At 43.5% G+C, this 18,884-nt stretch overlaps 1 non-coding gene and 1 pseudogene across 1 annotated transcript; one reads left to right on the top strand and one right to left on the bottom strand.

Moving 5' to 3' along the window:
* Positions 1–4,529: 4,529 nt before the first annotated feature.
* LOC105098670 (arf-GAP with GTPase, ANK repeat and PH domain-containing protein 3-like) lies at positions 4,530–9,826 on the bottom strand (annotated as a pseudogene).
* A 1,671-nt stretch (positions 9,827–11,497) lies between these two features.
* Positions 11,498–11,604, top strand: LOC116148745 (U6 spliceosomal RNA). Its single transcript, XR_004132308.1, has one exon. It is a non-coding gene; the product is annotated as a U6 spliceosomal RNA (small nuclear RNA).
* The last annotated feature ends 7,280 nt before the right edge of the window (positions 11,605–18,884 follow it).

Here is an 18,884-nt window from a genome sequence, read left to right as displayed (position 1 = left end):
GTGAAAATTATTATTTCAGTTATACAAAACTGCATAAACTTCTGGACAGTGCTAAGATGCAAAAATGAAGTTGTGATTTTTAATAAAATGTCTTTAATCTTGCATTATTTTTTAAGTAATAACGATGATTACATTTATGGTTCAGGTGGTCAGATAATCTGTCAAATCTAATATTCTCTTTCTCCCTGTGGTACCAAGAATCTGTGTGTGAGTTTAAATTCCCCAAAATAAAGTGTTCAGGAGATGGGAAACAAAACAAAACAATAACAACAACAAAAGAATTAATACTGAATTATTTAATATATTCTTGAGTAGGAAAGTATGATCATTTTTACTAGATATATTAGTTATCTATTGCCATGTAATAAATTATGCCCAAATTCACTGGCTTAAAACAATAAATGTTTATCACCTCAGAGTTTTTGTGGGTCAGGAGTTCAGGAGCAGTTTAGCTGGGTGGTTCTTACGCCGGTCCTCTCATTAGGTTATAATCAAATTTGGCCTTGTCTACAAGTCCTCTGAAGGCTTGCATCAACTCAACTTCCTCTTAGCTGGATCCCAAAAATGCCCAACAAGGGGAAGTATCAGAGAGAGTCTCAACGAAAAGAAGCAGGGATCTCAAACACGGCTCTGACAATGTCTCACCAGAGCTGGTGTCACTGAAATCAGCCTTCCTAGGGCTGGCTTCTCCTCTTCACTCCCAATGCTTTCTTAAGCTGTTTTATTTCATCATATAGAATTTTTCTCTTGGTATTGAATTTTGGAATGGGGTAACTGTGGCTTTGTTGGGTGATGGGTTAGTTAAGAAAAGGCAGATTATGTTCTCATTACCATTTATCTTACATTAAATATTCTCCTATGTGTAGGTTGCTGTGCTAGGCATTGTGGGAAATTCTGAATAGACATAATATGTGGAACAGCCCAAGTGGAACTTTTCCAGAAGACATGATAAATGTAAAGATAAATAACTGCCAAGTAGTGTACACCAAGTGTCCAGCCACGGTTTACACCTGGGGTTACAAACTCAAATGCTTCCATGAGCTGGGCAGGTGTGTAAATGAGTATGATGAACCAGGTATAAGAACAAAACTTGAGCCCTAGCTAAAGGACTCACTGTTATATTCAACTCCAGTCCAGTCTTGCCGGAGGGACTGCAGACCCAGTGTTACCACTAGGTCTCCTGTTTTTTGAAAGGAAGCCAGAAATGCAGATTTTTATGTGAAAATTTATTGTCATAAACTTGAAAGTTAATTCAAATGAAACAAACAAAATCACATCATGGCCTGGTCTGCAACTCTGCTTTGGTTCTCAGAGTTGGAAAGGAAGAGGCAGTCATTGAAAAGTGCAATGTTTTAGGAAATACTTTCTGAAGAGAGTGAGACTTAAGTTGAGCTTAAAGTAGGATAGAGTGAGAAGCTAAGTGAAGACTGTGTTAGGGAGGGCCCTGAAGGAACGAGGAGAGAAATTCAGCTGGGGAAGAGTTCACAGATCATTGGGAGAGAAAACATTGTGAAAGTAGGTTGTGGCAAAATTATAGAGCACGTTGAATGTACCGAAGGAATTTGAATAACATTCCTTGGACAATAGGAGTTCCTTGAAGGCTTTGGAACAGGGACAGAAAAAGTACAGGATGCGACATTTGCAAAGTTGTGTTTTGAAAAGGCTGAATTAATGGTGATGTTCAGTTGGAGTGATGACAGTAAAGAATCAATGGAAGCATCAAAGAATGGTCCCTTCTTGATCCTATCCATGATCCCCTCTTGTCTCTTGTAATTTTAAGTTGGTTATTCCCCAGAGTTATTCCCCAAAGCCTAGTAACGTACACGACTCCTCATTCTATTTTTAAAAAAGCCTGGGGCCAGATTGGCGTTGGCGGGGGTGGGGGTGGGGCGATTATGCTCAATTCCTTGTTTCCCCCGCACACCTAGTTACTCATCTTACCTTCATTGCTGAGTTCCTTGGCTCCTTTTGCACCTCTCATACACTCTTCAATATATTTCATTTGCATTTATACCCTCATGGCTTCTCTGAAATTACTGTGGTAGGGGTAGGGTCATTAGTTTTCAATTGAATGGATCCTTTTCTGTGTTTAATTTTCTTACTATTATCAGCATTTATGATAGTTTATTATGTGCCAGGCACTTAGCTAACAGCTTCATACACATTATCCAATTTAATCCTCACAACGACTCTTACTAGATAAGTAATACTATTAACCTCTTTTTGCAAATGTTTGTAAAGCTCTGATGATTTGTCCAAGGATTCACACCCAGGTCCGTCCAACTCCAAATCATTATGCAATCATTTGACCTCATTCACCATATTTTCTTTAAGCTCCCCTTCTCATGGTTTAAAGGACAAAATTTGTCTTGATTTCCTTCCAAATTCTCTGGCTGCCTGTTGTCTAGTTCCTTTGCAGATTTATCTTTCTCTGTCCCTCCTTTGGTTGTTGATGTTCCCCAGGATTCCGTCCTCAGCCTTCATTTTTTTCTCACTCTGCACTCTCTCCTTGGGTTACTTCATCCATTTCCTTGGTTTCGACTGTGAATTAATTATATGTCATGACTCTCAGATCTGTATCTCTGACCCAGATCTCTGTCCAACCAGCTATAGGGATCTTAGATCAAATATTTCAGAGGCACTTTAAGTTCCACATAACAAAATCTGAAGTCATCACCTTGTCCCCAACATCTATTTTTCCTCCAGAAGTCTTTGTCTTAGTGGATGGCGCCACTCACATTCACCCAGTTACTGAGGTCAGAAATCTTGGAGTCAATGAGGACTCCTCTCTTTTTCTCACCTCCCATATCCAAGTACTTATGAAATCCTATTGACTTTACCTCCTAAATATCTCTTGAATCTTCCTTTTTCTTTTCCATTCCCATTGCTTCTGCTTAGTTTAAGCATTTATCACTTGTGCATTTTCCAAATTGTTGCCACAGCCTCTTCCTTGCTTCTGCTGCCTCTCCCTTGTGCCCTCTCTTTAGTTTCCCTTCCAAACTAGCACAGAATTTCTCTTTCTAAAATGCAAGCATAGTCTAAACACCACATGCACACACTTATGCACAGAAAATTTTCTGGAAGAATCTATTAACGGTGTGGGAAGGGTATAGCTCAGTGGTAGAGCACATGCACGAGGTCATGGGTTGAATCCCCAGTATCTCCATTAAATAAAAAATTTTAAAAATAAATAAATAAACCTAATTACCACCCCCAAAAAACAAAGAAAAAAAGAAATGATAAAAAAAATTTTTAATAGAAAAAAGAATCTATTAACAGCTAATTGAAGACAGAGGAGCCGCATGTCTGAGGTGAAAAGGAGATTTTTATTGTAATTTTTTGGACTGATTCAAACTTTATTATATATATGTTACTTTTATTATATAAAAACTAGTTTTTAAAAAAGAATTCCTATACTTTGATCCAGCAATTCCACATCTAGAAGTCTATCCTGTGCTTGTACATACCCTTGAGCAAAAGTGACAATGTACGTGGACGTCATAGAACCTAACCACCTGTAAATACTGTTATGGCTAAATACAAATTAGTACAGCCATACGATGAAGCTCAATGCCGTCATGAAGAGTGACATGCCTCGCACTATGTACCTCTGTGTATTAGTGTACCTTATGAAATGTTACCACCTGTATACCGTAGAACATCTCCTGAAGAGTTTATAAGAAATCTAAACAGTAGTTGCCTCTAGAGAGGGACAAGACGGCAGCAGAAACCTGCTACGTGGCACGGGAGGAAGCTCACTTTCACTGACTTATAGTGTTTGACTGTTACACCACGTGCTAATCTACTCAAACATTTTTGAATGCATATAATTTTAGTAGGTAATACAGTCCATTTCATGAGAAGAGGCAGAATTCACTTGGAGTGTCCTATACTGACCGGGAGCTATCTTGCTTCTCCAAGCTTGTTTAGCTCTCATTCTTTGCAGAAACTGTATTATGCAAAATGAAGGAAGGTCATACTAGTAAGATTGTTAGTTTCGCATTCCCTGATAAGCTGGCTAAATATTTGTTTTTGTTTTTGTTTTCCGCACACATAGTCTGGTTTTTGGCTCATCACATACACACCAAGTATGTACACAAACATAAATATTCCAATGTACACTTTTGCATGGCACTCGTAGGTCACCGCTCCCCCCCCCCCCACCTCTGCCCTACCCCAGGCTCCGCTTTGGGCGAAGGCCTGCAGGAGCTGGCAGTTGCAGGTAGGACTCTGCAGGAGGGCGAGGTCCTGCTCCTCTCTCCTCACAGCACCTCCAAAGGGTCCTGTCCCTCTTCTCCGGCACCAGAGGCCCGGGAGCCAAACACCTCGGATCCCTCTGCTGCAGAGCAAATCCCAAGCACAGCCTCTGACCCTTCGGTCTCTCCTGTTGAGCTCTTCTCTCTGACTCTTCCCATCGTCCACGTCCCTGCTTCTCAGTCTCTGTGTCTTTATTTTCCCTCAGTGCTAGTGGGGGAGGTGGGGCCCCGAGCCCTGCAGTCCTTCCGGCCCCCGTGCCCTCTTCCTGGGCCTTACAGGAGGCTAGGGCTTCGGTGCAGCTCCGCAGAGATGCTGGTGCCATTGGTGGGCTCTCTGCCGGGGGTAGGGGCTAAGCTGCAGCCCTCCCCAGGGCAGCCGGGCTGGGTCAGGATGTCCGCACACTCCAGGCTGCCAGCCCGGCGAGCGTAGGCCAGTGGGGTCAGGCCCGGGCGTCCCGGCTCCTCACGTCCACCCGGTAACAGATGAGCAGCTGTGTGAAGACGACCTTGGCCACGGCGCTGGAGAGATGCAGGGCTGTCCGCCCGTCCCCAACTCCGTAGCTCTCATTCACCTCCTCCTTGGACCCGCGGGCCAGAAGCATCACCAGCAGCCGCAGGTCGCCCTCCACCACGGCCCGGAGCAGCTGCTGCCCCAGCGGCACGTCCGAGCTCGGCAGTGGGGCCAGGAAGAGCTTCTGCTCGCACTTGGCCCGGATCCAGCTCTCCTTCTCGTCTCTGCAGGCGTCCGGCCCTGGCTTCCCCATAGCCGTCCAGGGCCCCCTCGCAGACACTGTTGGCCAAGGCGTTGCCCATCGGATCATGACGGCCAGCAGCTCAGGTGGCCAGTCATCTAGGTCGAGGGAGCGAGCCCCCAGATGCCGGTGGGTCCCCCAGCACTCGATGCACACAGGACGCCGAGGTTCAAGCCGGCCCAGTGTGGGCTGGGGGCGTCGCAGTCAGTATAGAAGCTATTACCGCGAACGGTGCAGACGGCCTCCAGGGCCAGAGCTGCATTCCGGCTCCCGAGTTGAGTCTTGTCCTTGGCGCTGCGGCAGCCCTGCAGGCTGCCGAGGATCTGGGCCTGCACGCTCTGCACCCACAGCTCCCGCTCCTCCGCCATGGAGGCCTCGAAGTGCCATGTCTGCCCGGTGAGGGACACCGCCACAAACTCGAAAGACTCCTCTCTGCCTTTTCAGCAGCACGACTGGGGCCGTCTGGTCGCGGGGGGAGGGAGGGTCCTGGTGCTCTTTTTCCTTGGGTGCTTCTTCCTGTTGGAGTGGGGAGACGGGGGAGGCTCCAGCTTGGGGCTGGAACTGAGCACCTCAGCTGGGCCACTGGCTGGGGTCAGGGCAGCGGCCTCGCTCCACTGGTCAGCGCTGGACACGGAGCTGGAGCGCTGGTGCAGCCTCTCTGGGCGTGGGCCGGCCCTGGCTGGGCTGCTGGCCGAGTCGGGGGCACCTGGGTCCCCACCCAGCTGCGTGCTGCTCCCCTCCAAGGCCAGCCTGTTGGTCCCAGGGGCTGGTGCCTGGGGCTGGGGCTGGCGGGCGCTGGGCAGGCGCTTGCTTCCCTGGCACTTTGACCGTTGTCCGCAGCAGGTCAGTCTCCTTGCCGGGGATGCTCTGCCTGTAATTGTGCAGGCTGGGGTGGTAGGTGAGCAGCCCACTGTCGCACAGCGTCACGTGCTTCTTGCATTCCTTGTTCAGGGACTTGCCACTCCTCTTCAGCACGATGCCCTGTTTGATGGGGATGGCCGGCCACTCCCGACACTGTCCACCTTGCGCTTGGAGGCCTCCTTCTCTCGGTCCAAGTCAGCACCCTTTCGAGACGTGAAGATGTCGAAGCGCCGCTTGGACTGCTTGCGGATGGGCGTGGGGGTGGAGGAGGCAGCGATGGTCTCCATGCGCAGCTCCCTCCGGCTGGCGCTCGGGGTGGAGGGGACTGAGGGCGAGCAGTCGCCGAAAGCGCTGCGGCCGCCATTCGCGACCCGCTCTACACAGGAGCGACCCTGACGTACACAAGTGTAACTGAAGCTGTACTGGGCACGCCGCTTAGCTCTCCTTCCGTGTTCACACGCCCATGATGTACAGCCAGACCTTTAAAATACGTAAATATGTCCCTTAATTTGGACTTAATCTATGAATCAGAATCATTCCAAACCTATATGTTAAAATCATTACTCCCCTATTGAAAATCCTTCAGAGCTTGTCCACTGCCTTTAGGATAAATTCCAAGCTTCTATTAATACCTATTAGTATTAAAAGTCTTACTCCTGACTGCCTATTTATCCTAAAAACTTATCAGTCCACTCTCCTCCAGTATTTTGCTCTGTCTTGTTGAAAAACCTACGGTAGCCTAAATGTGTCCTACTTCTCAAGCCTCCATGCTTTTGCACATGTAGTTTCTTTTGCCTGCCCAAAAATGCCTTTTCTCCACCCTCGATCAACCTACTGACTGGTTACCTCTGGGTTCCAGCAGGCTGTGCTTTGTCACACGGTTTAGGAACTGACTTACTGCTTATTTGATTCTTTCTGTACACTGTAAGCCCATTAAGAACAGCAACATCTTACTCATCTTCACAGCTCCAGTGCCTGAAGGCAGTCAATCTATGTTTGAGTGAATTTGGGGAAGTGCTAAGATTGCAGGGATAGGGAAATAGGGTTTGAAGTTCAGGGAGAGGAGTCCGGATAATTACAGCAAGGAAACCCTATTTCTTGTGAAAAGGAATGATGTGACAAAGTGAACTGGGGGAGAGAGATGCTGGAGGGGGAAAGATTAGGTAGTCAGATGCTGGGTGTAAACAAATGAGGGCTAAGATTGGGGCTGTGGCCCTGGGCTGGGTAGGGAAAGCCCAAGGGGGAACTGGTTTGGGGAGACGGATGAGTTTATAGGCAGAAACAGGCAATAAGAGTAATAGCTACCATTTGTTGAACATCTGTCCTATGTGTAAGTGTTTTATAGGCCTGGGTGGACCTTGAGCTCTTTTTGAGAGCTCCCCTCCCCCGGTGCATCTATTTGCTTTTGGGGTTTAATTGCTGTGGTTGGTGGATTCTGATGAAATCCCTTGTATCTTTCTGCAGCCACAGATGTATTCAGAAACTGACCCCAAACACAGAATAGAGGGGACTGGAACTCTGATCCCACTGAGATTTAAAACTACAAAAACACATGACTGATCGATGGGGAAGGACCAGCCAAAGTAAGGTTGCAGGAAAGGACAATTGGGTTCCCAAAAGGAAAATCCCTACAGGGCAAGATGCACTTTGGGCCAGTGACCTTATTCAAAGGCCTAAAGGGAGCCCCTGTAACAGTGTATTGAGTGGAGGTGACTCTGGAGGAGTGTACGTGTGTGAGATGAATGCACTCACCACCTGGAGAGCCAGGCAGATTTGCCATGGGTTTAGTGGAGGTGGAGTGTGTTCCTTTCCATTTCAGTGAAGTTTTACTGTCTGGGAAAACCTACAGAGGCACAAACTAAGGCCTTGAGGAGTCAGTAGACTAGGATCTTATGTTTTCAGGACTTCTGGGATTTAAGCCAAGAAACCGATACCAGTGCTGTTGACAGATCTCTAGCTCTACTGAGTGGCTGTGGTTCCATTATTAGCAGTGGCAGCAGGTGCCTGGCTGCCCACGCTGGGGCAGAGGCCAGCAGGCATGAGTGACTTGGTCAGAGTGGTGCATCTGAGGGGCTGTTAGGACTGGGAACTGTAGGGCCCAGCTCAAAGGGTATTTTAGTCCCCTTTTCACCAATGCGCTGAAGCAGCAAGCTGTAACCAGGCCTATTCATGGACATACAGATGCCATGGGGTTACTCAAAATCAAGAGCAGAAAGTACCCCCTGGAAAAGACTGTAGCTTCCTGTGTGTCTAACAGATAGAGGTTCAGGAACACCTGAGTGCTGTTAGGAATGCAAATTCACAGATCTACTGAATTATAAAAACTGTGTTTTATCAAGCCCTCCGGGTGATTCAAATAAATATTAAAGCTTGAGAATCACTGATAGCATACCACTGATAAAATGAAATCATTTAAACAGAGAAAGAAAAATACTGTGTTGACTGAAAAAAAATTGCATAATCTAAAAATTGAGAATTATATTTTATTTGGCAGCCTTACTGAGGACCTGAGGCTGGGAGACAGCCTCTCAGATAGCTCTGAGCGACTGTTCCAAAGAGAGAAGGAGGCAGTCAGAATATAGAGGAGTTTTTGCTGAAAACAAACAAACAAGCAAATGAAAAGACAAGCCATGTATTCAAACATCAAAAGATTACTGTTAAACACACACACACACACACAACCCCAGATGTCTAAGTTAATGATTTTAGTGTTCTCCATATATGGGAAGATGCAAGTGTCTAGGATCATTAAAATTATTCCTTCGATGTGCATCTTAACTATCTAGGGCCAGTACCCGGATTTTCTCCTTCCTGAATTCCCCTCAGGGTGTACCATCGCGGAGCTGCGGCAGTGGTTGTGGCTTTATGGCCATAACATCCTTTCTTTACTGAAATGACAAGGCGATATTTTGTCCACAGTGTATGATATCACTTATATGTGGAGTCTAAAAAACAAAACAAACTAGTGATTATAACAAAAAAGAAACAGAGTCACAGATGTAGAGAACAAACTAGTGGTTACCAGTGGGGAGAGGGAAAGGGGAAAGGGCAAGACAGTGGCGGGGAATTAAGAGGTACAGACTGCTATGTATAAAATAAATAAGCCACAAGGATATATAGTAAAACACAGGGGATGTAGCCAATCTTTTATAAAAACTACAAATGGAATATAAACTTTAAATATTGTGAATCACTATGTTGTATATGTGAAACTTCTATAATATTGTACATCAACTATACTGAAAGCAGCTCTCTTGTCTCTTTCTTGTTTGCCCATTTCTGTCCCCCTTTAACCCTAAAAGAACCTAATTATAAGAATAAGATCACTGAGCAATTGAAACTAACTCCTGACTTACGCTCTCCTGAATGCACACCTGCCTTGCCTAACCTGTTGATTCTTTTCCTAGATAAAAAGAAGTAAGAATGAAGAATTAAACAGTTAAAGAATGGTTAACTCTTTACCCCCTCAACAGCCCCTTTAGCAATCCTGCAGGCAGATCATGTAGGCAAAATAACATCTGAAGAGAGAGAGAGTCAGCCAGTCTGCACACAGTGGAGACGATGCAGAACCCAGCCTCCTGCCTCAATGATGACTCACTGAGCTTCTTCCCCCCCATTTTTCCCTTTAAAAACTGTCATGGCTGAGCAGAATCTTCAGAGTTGGTCTCTGGACATGAGTCCACATTTTCCCCAGATTTTCTGGCTTTTCTGATTAAAGCAATTTTCCTTTCTACTGACATTTGCCTCTCGAATTATTGGCTTTTGAGCAGCAAGCAGTTGAAACTGAGTTTGGTAACAATACATCAATAAAAAAAGGGAAATCATTTGAATTCAGGCTAATGACGTCTTAGATGTAGGCTCTCTTTAATCTATAGTCCTCAGAACAACCCATTTTACTAATGGAGGAACTGAAGTCACCATGTCCTCTATGTTGGCAAATCCAAAGAACATGTCCATTCCCCTTCTTACTCAGCCTCGTGGCATCATTGGCCATGGCTGATCATGTCTTTTTGGAAATACTCTATTTGCATGGTTTCTGTGACAATATACTCTCAAGGTCTTCCTCCTACAGCACCGGGCACTCAGTCTGTCTTCCTGGCTCTTCACTCCAACTTTCAAATGATGGAGCTCCAAGGCTGGGACCTGCATCTCCTACTTTCCTCTAGCCTGATTCTCTCCCCAGGGGACCACTTTCCCTTCCATGGCTTTAAATACTGTCTATGAGCTCATGACTCCCTACTCTCCAAACTTGCATCTAATCACCTACTTGACATCGCTACCTGGCTCTCCAATGGTATCTCAATCATACTATATCCAAAGCAGAGCTCTTTTATTATTTTTTTAATCGAAATATAGTCAGTTTACAATGTTATATCATATATCACAGCATCATGTTTCAGTCATACATATACATACATATACTCCTTTTCATATTCTTTTCCATTGTAAGTTACTACGAGATATTGACTACTTTTCCCTGTGCTATACAGTAGAAACTTGTTGTTTATCTGTCTTATATAAGGCAGTTAGTATGTGCAAATCTCGAACTCCCAATTTATCCCTTCCCACCCCCTTTCCCCGCTTGTAATCATAAGTTAGTTTTCTACGTCTGTGAGTCCAATACCTCACTTCCAAGCCTGTTTCTTCTAAGCCTTCCCTACCCCAGTAGGTGACACACCATCTACTTGCTTAGGCCCCAAACCCAGGAGTCAACCTTGACATCCTCTAAGGCTTACCAATTCTACCTCCAAACTACATCTCAAACCTATACACCTCTCTCAACCCCACTCTAAGCTATCATCATGTCTCTCCTGGATGGCAGGTAAAGCCTCCTGACTGGTTTCCCTGCTTCTTTTTTTTCTTTTTGCCCATTCTGTAAATTCTCTGAAGAACAGCTTTTAAAATAGAAATCAGATCTCATCACATTCATGCTTAAAACCTTTAAAAGGCTTCCTGAGGCAACTAGAATAAAACCCAAACCCAGGTATCTTTTGTAGCCTGAAAGGTGCTGCTTGACCTGGCCCCCATCTCCACCCTCCTTTCCCATTTTTCTCCCATCATTCGCCACACCCCAGGCACATTGGTCTCCTCTCTGTTCCTCCAAACACTGAGTCTCTTTCTGTCTCCAAGCCTTTGTACCTGTGCCTCCTGGAACGCTCTTCCAGGCCAGCTCCTTTTCATCCCTCAGGCCTCAGCTCCAAGTGGACCCACTCAGAAAGGCCTTCTCCGATGACTCTATCTCAAGTGGCTTCCCCGCTTACCCTCTCATGATTTTGTTCATTTCCTTCATAGTACTATAGAACTTGTCACCATCTGTAATTCCCCTATTTGTTAGTGGTCTGACTCCCCACTGGATTGTATGCTCTATAAGGGCATTTTTTGTTATTCATAGTTTTATCCCCAGGGCCTAGGAAAGTATATAGCACAACACACTCTGTAAATATTTGCCAAATGAATGAAAGATTAGGTAGCTTTCAACCCCAGTTCCATGTCACATTTGTTGTGAAGGTATCAGCCATGTGGGAGAAAGAAGGGAGTCCTGTGCATCTGTGACAGAAGGCCTCGGCTTGGGTATTAAAGCTGGGATTTGTCTTAGTCAATTCAGGCTGTCATGACAAAAATAACATCGTGCTCATTTTGGCAGCTTATGTACTAAAATTGGAACAATACAGAGAAGATTAGCACGGCCCCCACGCAAGGATGACGTGTAAACTCGTGAAGCCTGCCATGTTTTTATGAACTTATTTACAGAACAGAAAGAGCAGGGAGGGTATAGCTCAAGTGGCAGAGCACATGGCTAGCATGCATGAAGTCCTGGGTTCAATCCCCAGTACTTCCTTTAAGAATAAATAAATAAATAAACCTAATTACCTCCCCCCACCAAAAAAAAAAAAAAAGAGAGAGAGAGAGAGAAAGAGACTCACAGACATAGGAAATAAACATGGTTACTAGAGGGGATATGGGGTGGGAAGGGATAAATTGGGAGATTGAGATTTGCAGATATTAACTACTATATATAAAATAGATAAACAACAATTTTATATTGTACAGCACAGGGAACTGTATTCAATATCTTGTAGTAACCTATAATGAAAAAGAATATGAAAAGGAATATATGTATATATATGTATGACTGAGACATTATGCTCTACACCAGAAATTGACACAATATTGTAAACTGACCATACTTCAAAAAAAAAAAAAAAACAAAACCATAAAGCAGGACTGCCCGCAATCCTGAAGGGGTTCGGGACTCCCAAACCAATGATGGCCAAGAGGACTGAAGACTGACGGGGCCTGGCACCCTTCCTGGCTCTGGAGGGACACCTGGTCATTTCTCCGGAGGAGCCTCAGGTAACCCTTGATGTGGCAGATAGAAAAGTTATTTTCTTATTAGATATGGAGGCTGCCTACTCTTATTAGATATGATTTTCTCTGGACCCTTGTCCTCCCAATCCTGTGTAATAACAGGGATCAATAAATGGCCCCAACCAAGCACTTGCTAAGAAATTTTACCTTTGCACATCAGTTTCTGCTCATGCCTGAGGGCCCCATCCCCTTGTTGGGAAGGGACTTGCTCACTAAATTCCAGACAATAATCCAATTCGGAGGCCCTCTTGACAAGACACCTACCAAGAAAAATGATTACCCTTGCATCGGGAGCCTGCCTCAATCCCATGTCAGAGGAAGTTCTCCCTTCCACCCCATATCATTTCTCAAGTGAACCCTCTTGTCTGGGACACTGAGGTGCCTGACAGAGCTACTGTTGTCAGGCCACCTCAGAAATGAGACCACCTGAGGCTGTGGGCTATATTGACATTTAAAGGCCAAACTGAAGGCTGTAATTAGAGAATTTCTTAAACCCACGGAGGATCCCACAAGTGTTTGCAAATAGATTTCTAACATGAGAGGCCACCGGTCTGACTGAACTGACTATAGCTGATAGTCAGAGCCTGATAGGAATTTTGGGGAGAGGCCTTCTCCCCTAAACCAAATGAGGGGGAAAATAAGCTGTCTTTGTTTTATAAATGTAGTCTTTATAGGACTAGAAATGTGACTCTAGAAATAACCCAAAGCCCACCACCCCTTTTGCCGCTCTCTAAACCTCCTCTACTTGATTTAAGAGTAAGTATTGGGGAAAAAAACCTTTTTCTGGCCTTAAGGATTTAAAGTTATCCTAGGAGGAACTTGCCTTTCTGTGTCTTTGAAATGCAAATTTTGTAAAAAGGGAGTAGGTAATTTGGAACTTGACTTGTTAAGGACAAATAGAAATCTTGTCTCTTTTCCACAAATATTAGTAAAAATGTTTGGTCATCGAGACAGGAGACTTTGATTTGTTCCATCTGCCAAAAATCCAATTTGAATCCAATCTCTAGTAACTGATGGGTTTTACATTGTTGTACCAATTCACGGCTAAAATTTTGGAATGGGAACGATAAGGTTTCTATGTTTTGTGTGTTTGTGTGTCACACGTGTACAGTAGTGCCAAAATTAATGTATAAAGTGCTCTATTAAATTGGCTTAAAGGCAATTAAGTGCTTAGATGAATACTTATAAATATGAAAGAAACTGACCAGAGTGAATTTCAGGTTCATGTGATCTGGGAAGTGTTCAGTACTGGTATTGGTATTGAAGCTGGCTTAAGCTTGTTGGTTTGATTTACACAGACACGTTTAGAGTCATCAGCGTTAAGTGTAATACCTCTGTTGTACCTGGGCTTACTATATCTGTTGCAAATTTGTCAGCAAGGAAGGTAACTCAATGTGAAAAACTTTTCAAGGAAAGTAAATGTAAACAAAATAGAAGTTTTGGGGTAAACCCTTTAGGAGTGATTATGTTTTGAGAATGTCTACTTAAAATAGTCTCTCCAGGTTTTTGGTACTTGAAACTTGAAACTAAGCTAAATAAAGAGAACTCATTGACTATCTGGGTCGTTTATAAAATATTGGAACATGAAATGCTGGGCAGGTCTAAGTTTACTTACTTTTGCCTTCTCAGGAGAGAAAGGCTAAAGCAAAAGTTTTCTAAACCGGAAATGCTGGTATAATAACCAATGCACAATTACTTGCTTCTTGGTTTTTGCCAGGGATTTAAAACTATTAAGGGTTAAATTATAATCAGTCATAATTCTAGTTGTTATAACCAAGTTTCTTTATCGATTACATTGTAATCAGGTGTTTAACAGTGTCTTTTTAAGTCTTTTGTCATTTATAGACAGTTAAACTGCTGTTACAAAAGTGCCTCGTCTTCAGGAAGACTCATAAGAAGGCTATGGAAGTGATGGGTAAAAACCATGTACACACCATCTCATCTAAGCCCAGGCCATGAAATCACCTGGACTTAACTACTTGATACTCATGGACCGTTGTCATCCCCACACTGGGTTTATAACTTGCCTCTTTCGTGAACCCAGATGGCTGCTTCCTTGTTAAACTTTGTCTGCCCCCAGATCTCTTATTGCACCTTGGGGTGTATCTGGATAGGTGGCACTCTGCAGAACGAGGACGCAAAGACAAGCGCACCACAGGGAAAACTCGGCTCCTATAAATATGCGTATCTTTAGATCAATAATGTGTGGCATGAGGGATCCTGTACATTAGGACATTTGCTCTCATTTACAGTTAATGATCATACTCCTGCTCTTCCTCCTCGGACTGCACCTCTTTAACCTCTTTGTGAAGTTTATGTCTTCCAGGTTACAACAGTTCCATGTCAAGATGATGTTAATGCAGGGATTCCAGCCCATATCACCCTGTGACTCAAAACCAAGAAGCTTTCCTGCCCCTGGGGTCCCTAGATTAGGCATGCAGAGATTTTTTACTCCCTGACAGGCAGAGTCAATGCCCCTACTCATGCCTTAAGTAGCTACGGAAGATGGACCACCACCCCTCTGCACTCCTGTAGGAATATGGGAATAAAATCTCTGAGAGGGGAATGAGACAGGAAGGAAGGGGGTGGGGCACAGCCATTAAAAGAATGACACAGCAGTTGGCACCAAGATGATGGAGAAGTCGACTCCCAATAGACCTTGAGGCCCAAGATGGCAGGACATTTAACTTCCCAGTAGACTTGAGCTTCATTATATGCTCATTGTAAATATTAACATGGTAAATAGCACTCCCACAGGTGCCATGACAGCTCTGAGGCTGACCATAAAAGGTCAGAAAAAGGGCAGTGGCCCAGTTCCTGGGGATCCCCACCCCTTCCCCCAAAGTAGTTGGAATAATCCTCCCACTTGTTAGCATATGAAGCTACCAAGCCCATAAAAACTAAGTACCCCACACCTCGTGGCCGCTCTTCCTTCTGAGTAAGACAGACCACACCCTGTCTGCGGACTGTGTGTCTACTTTTACTTTAAACAAACATCCACCTCCATGCCTCATGATCTGTCAGGTCTTCTGAGATGGCCTGCACTCTGTCTATGGAGTATGTATTTCTCTGTATAAATCTACTTTTGCTCAAAAAATAAAATAGATTTGTGGCTTATCAACGACAAACATTGTTTCTCACAGTTTTGGAGGCTGGGCAGCCCAAGGCCAAGGATCCAAGAGATATGGTGTCTGGTAAGGGCCTGCTTTCTGGTCCTTAGATGGCTGTCTTCTTGTTGTATCCTTGAATGGCAGAAGGACAAGGGGGCTCTCTGTAGTCACTTTTGTAAGGGCACTAATTCCATTCATGAGGACTCCACCCTCATGACCTAATCACCCCAATACCATTACGGTGGGGACTAGATTTCAATATAGGAGTTTCAGTTGAATACAGACACTCAGTCTATAGCAGGGCTTGATGACAGTATGGTTTAGATAGAGAAATCTTCTTTACTGGACTTCGCATTTTAAGACCTTCTTTATACAGCAGATGTGTCAGTATGCTTGGAAACCAGTTAGAATACAGACTCTGCCAAAGGCAGATGGTTTCTTGGAGAACTTTGTGCTGAAGGTGGAGACTTTTCCCACAGTTAAGAGATTAAAGAATCTTTGGTGAAAAGAATGGCAAAAAAAAAAAAAAAAAAAACTCTCCATGAGTTGACTGTCAATTTTCATATTAGATCAAGTGAATATTTCAACTGTGAAGTGGCCCAAGGCCATCCAAAGCCCCCAGATTGGCATCCAGATGAAAAAGGTATTATTTGTGCCTACTAATTTGTGCCTTAAAAGTGCCCACTACAGTGCCTGGGGAAGCATGATGGTGAAGGGGGCTTGAGACTGCTCTGCCATACCCCAAGGATGCAAGAGGGATCTACCAGGAGCCAGCTTCTAAGCCCTCACACCTATCCATGTATTGCTGAAGTATCATGTGGGAGACTAAGCATCAGATGACTTATGCAGTATTGGTGGGGTCTGCTGATTGAACTGGATTGTTTGATACGTGAAGAATCTTTTCTCCCTCCATCATCTGCTTTTCTTTCTTGTATCTGAGCAAGTAAAGAATCTAGATCTGAATGAAGGTAGGCTAAGAGTAACTGTGCAAAGGCATTAAACAGACTCTCTTCCTTACGTGGGCTTCTGGGAGTCAACTAAGGATTAATTAAATAATTATTTTTGTTTGTTTGCTTTGAGAACTGCTTAGTATCCCTGGGCACACAGGCAATGCAATCTTGTAAGACTTATGAGATATAGAAAACAGGGGGAAACACACAATTAAAAAAATTCTCTAATTAATTAAGAGGCTAAGCCTGCTGAGAATAGCATTACAAAAAAATCAACGCTTGTCCAGACCCTAGTGATGTGGCCAGCTGAGTGTGTTTTCTGCTGACTGTTGGCTAACAGAGACAGAACTAACTGAAGATGCGCTGAAACTTGTCCGATCAGTGGTCCTCAACCTTCCTATGTCAACACCCCAACCATCATATTTCAAAGAGTATTATCCAACCTGCTTGGGATAAATCCTTGGGAGAAATTCCTTCTGACAGAAGATAAAAGAGTCTCCAAAGTGAACTCTGTGACAGGCTGAATAAGCCAGAACATTTTTCTTTTTAATCAAATAATTCAAACCTAAAAAATAATCAAAGTGAGGCTTCTGTCTTTTTTTTTCCAAGATGGAATAAGACCACTACAGCCCCTGTCTCCTATGGATTACAACTACAAACTCTGAACACAACATAAAAACAACTACATGAGGATTTTGAAAGTAAACAAAAGAAGACAAATTGTGGAGAGAAGTCAAAACTTAGAGAAGGGAGCCATAGAGAGGTGAGTTTCTTGTTTTTTAGGAAATTCTCTCCTTTTCCTCATAACTTTGACCTGAGATACCTGAGAGCAGGTACTAGTTACAAAAGTGTATAGTGAAGGGGGAAGAGGCTAAACTTGTAGAAGAGACCCCATCTTTCTAAAAAGAAGAACGAAGAAAAGAGGACTGAAGGTAGTGTGCATATGTAACCCTCAGTTTTTAACTCCCTTGGCTTTTCTCTGAAATTGAGCCCTACTTGTGGAGCTGTGTTTTGATGGTAATGCAGGCAATTAAAATTCCAATAGAAATCTCATCTGGCCAGAGGAACTGGAAAAGGTGGCCCTGAGGGCCTGAGCGTGTGAGAGGACTCAGCAGGAGGAGAGAGCTGGAGAAGGGGTCATCTAATTCTGTGTATGAGCCTATGTATGTCATGGGCTGATACCTGAACTATACTTGCATGGGCCAGATCCAAGTCAGTACAGCAAAGGCTTTGATAACTGGACTGAGAGTGAAACTACGGATCACAGAAGGTGAAACCGAATGAGAAGTCTGAAACTAACTGGGCTGATTGTCTGCTGTAATAAAAAAAAAAAAAAATCAACATTCTTCAGAGGGCTTTAACTGAACCCAGACCGTATACAGCATAATATTTAAAATGTCTAGGATATAATATAAAATTACTTGATATAAAAAGAACAGGAAAGTGTGATCAGTTCTCAAGGGACAGTGAAAAAATGCTAACCCCAAGATGACCAAGATGTTGGAATTATCCCACAGATTTTAAAGCAGTTATGGTAACTATGCTTCAAGGGCTAATGGTAAACAATTCTGAAGTGAATGGAAAGAAAGAAGTTCTTGGCAGAGAAATAGAAACTGTAAAAAAGATCCAAATAGAAAAATTTTTAAATTGAAAAAATATAATATGCGAAATTTTAAAAATTCATTTGATGGGCTAATAGCAGAATGGAGATGACAAAAGAGAGAATCAATGAATATGAAAATAGATCAATAGAATGTATTCAATCTGAAGAACAAGGAGAAAACCAGATGGGATAAAAGATGAACAGAATCTCAGGGACCTGTGGAAAAATATCAGAAGTTCTAATGTTTATGACATTGGACTTCCAAAGAATAGGAGAGACAGATTGATGCAGAAATATGTTAGAAGAAATAATAGGTTAAAACTTTCCAAATTTAATGAAAGACATAAATTTACAGATTCAAGAAGTTTGGTGAACCCCAAACAGGAAAAAATAAAAAATAAAAATAAAGCCAACCCCACACATAAAGACATATTATAGTTAAGCTGCTGAAAACAAAAGATAAAGAAAATTCTTGAAAGCAGCTAGAGAAAACTGAAATATAGGGGACACACAGGTGAACAATGATTTGAATTACAACAGATTTCTCAAGAGAAATGTTACCAAGTCCAAGTTTGTACTGCTCACTGCACAACAGGCCAATAAGTCAGAGACTATGTGTTGGGGCAAGGAGTAATGTCTTTATTTGGAAAGCCAACAGACTGAGAAGATGGTAGACTAGTGTCCCAAAGAACCATCTTACCTGACTTAGAATTCAGGATTCTTTCATCTAAAAGGGGAGGGAGTGTGTGTGGTTGTTGCAAATTTCTTGGTGTGGGAATCCTTTGTTCTTGCAGTTATCCATGGAGGTCTGGTCACAACGGTTCTATAAACCTCCAACAAGACAAATGCTGTTCTCTGTTCTGCAACAACTTTTTAATGAAAATGTGTTATACCTTTAGAAGTCAAAGCCTTGAGAAAGGACTGCCATGTATATTTCAGGCTATAGACAACATTTTGTATTCTTTTACAAAAGGTACAGAGGC

This window comes from Camelus dromedarius, chromosome 21 (assembly GCF_036321535.1).
Source record: "Camelus dromedarius isolate mCamDro1 chromosome 21, mCamDro1.pat, whole genome shotgun sequence".
In the NCBI taxonomy this organism is placed as follows: domain Eukaryota; kingdom Metazoa; phylum Chordata; class Mammalia; order Artiodactyla; family Camelidae; genus Camelus; species Camelus dromedarius.
The sequence above is the reverse complement of the archived record's forward strand: the minus strand, read 5'-3'. Positions and strand labels throughout refer to the sequence as shown.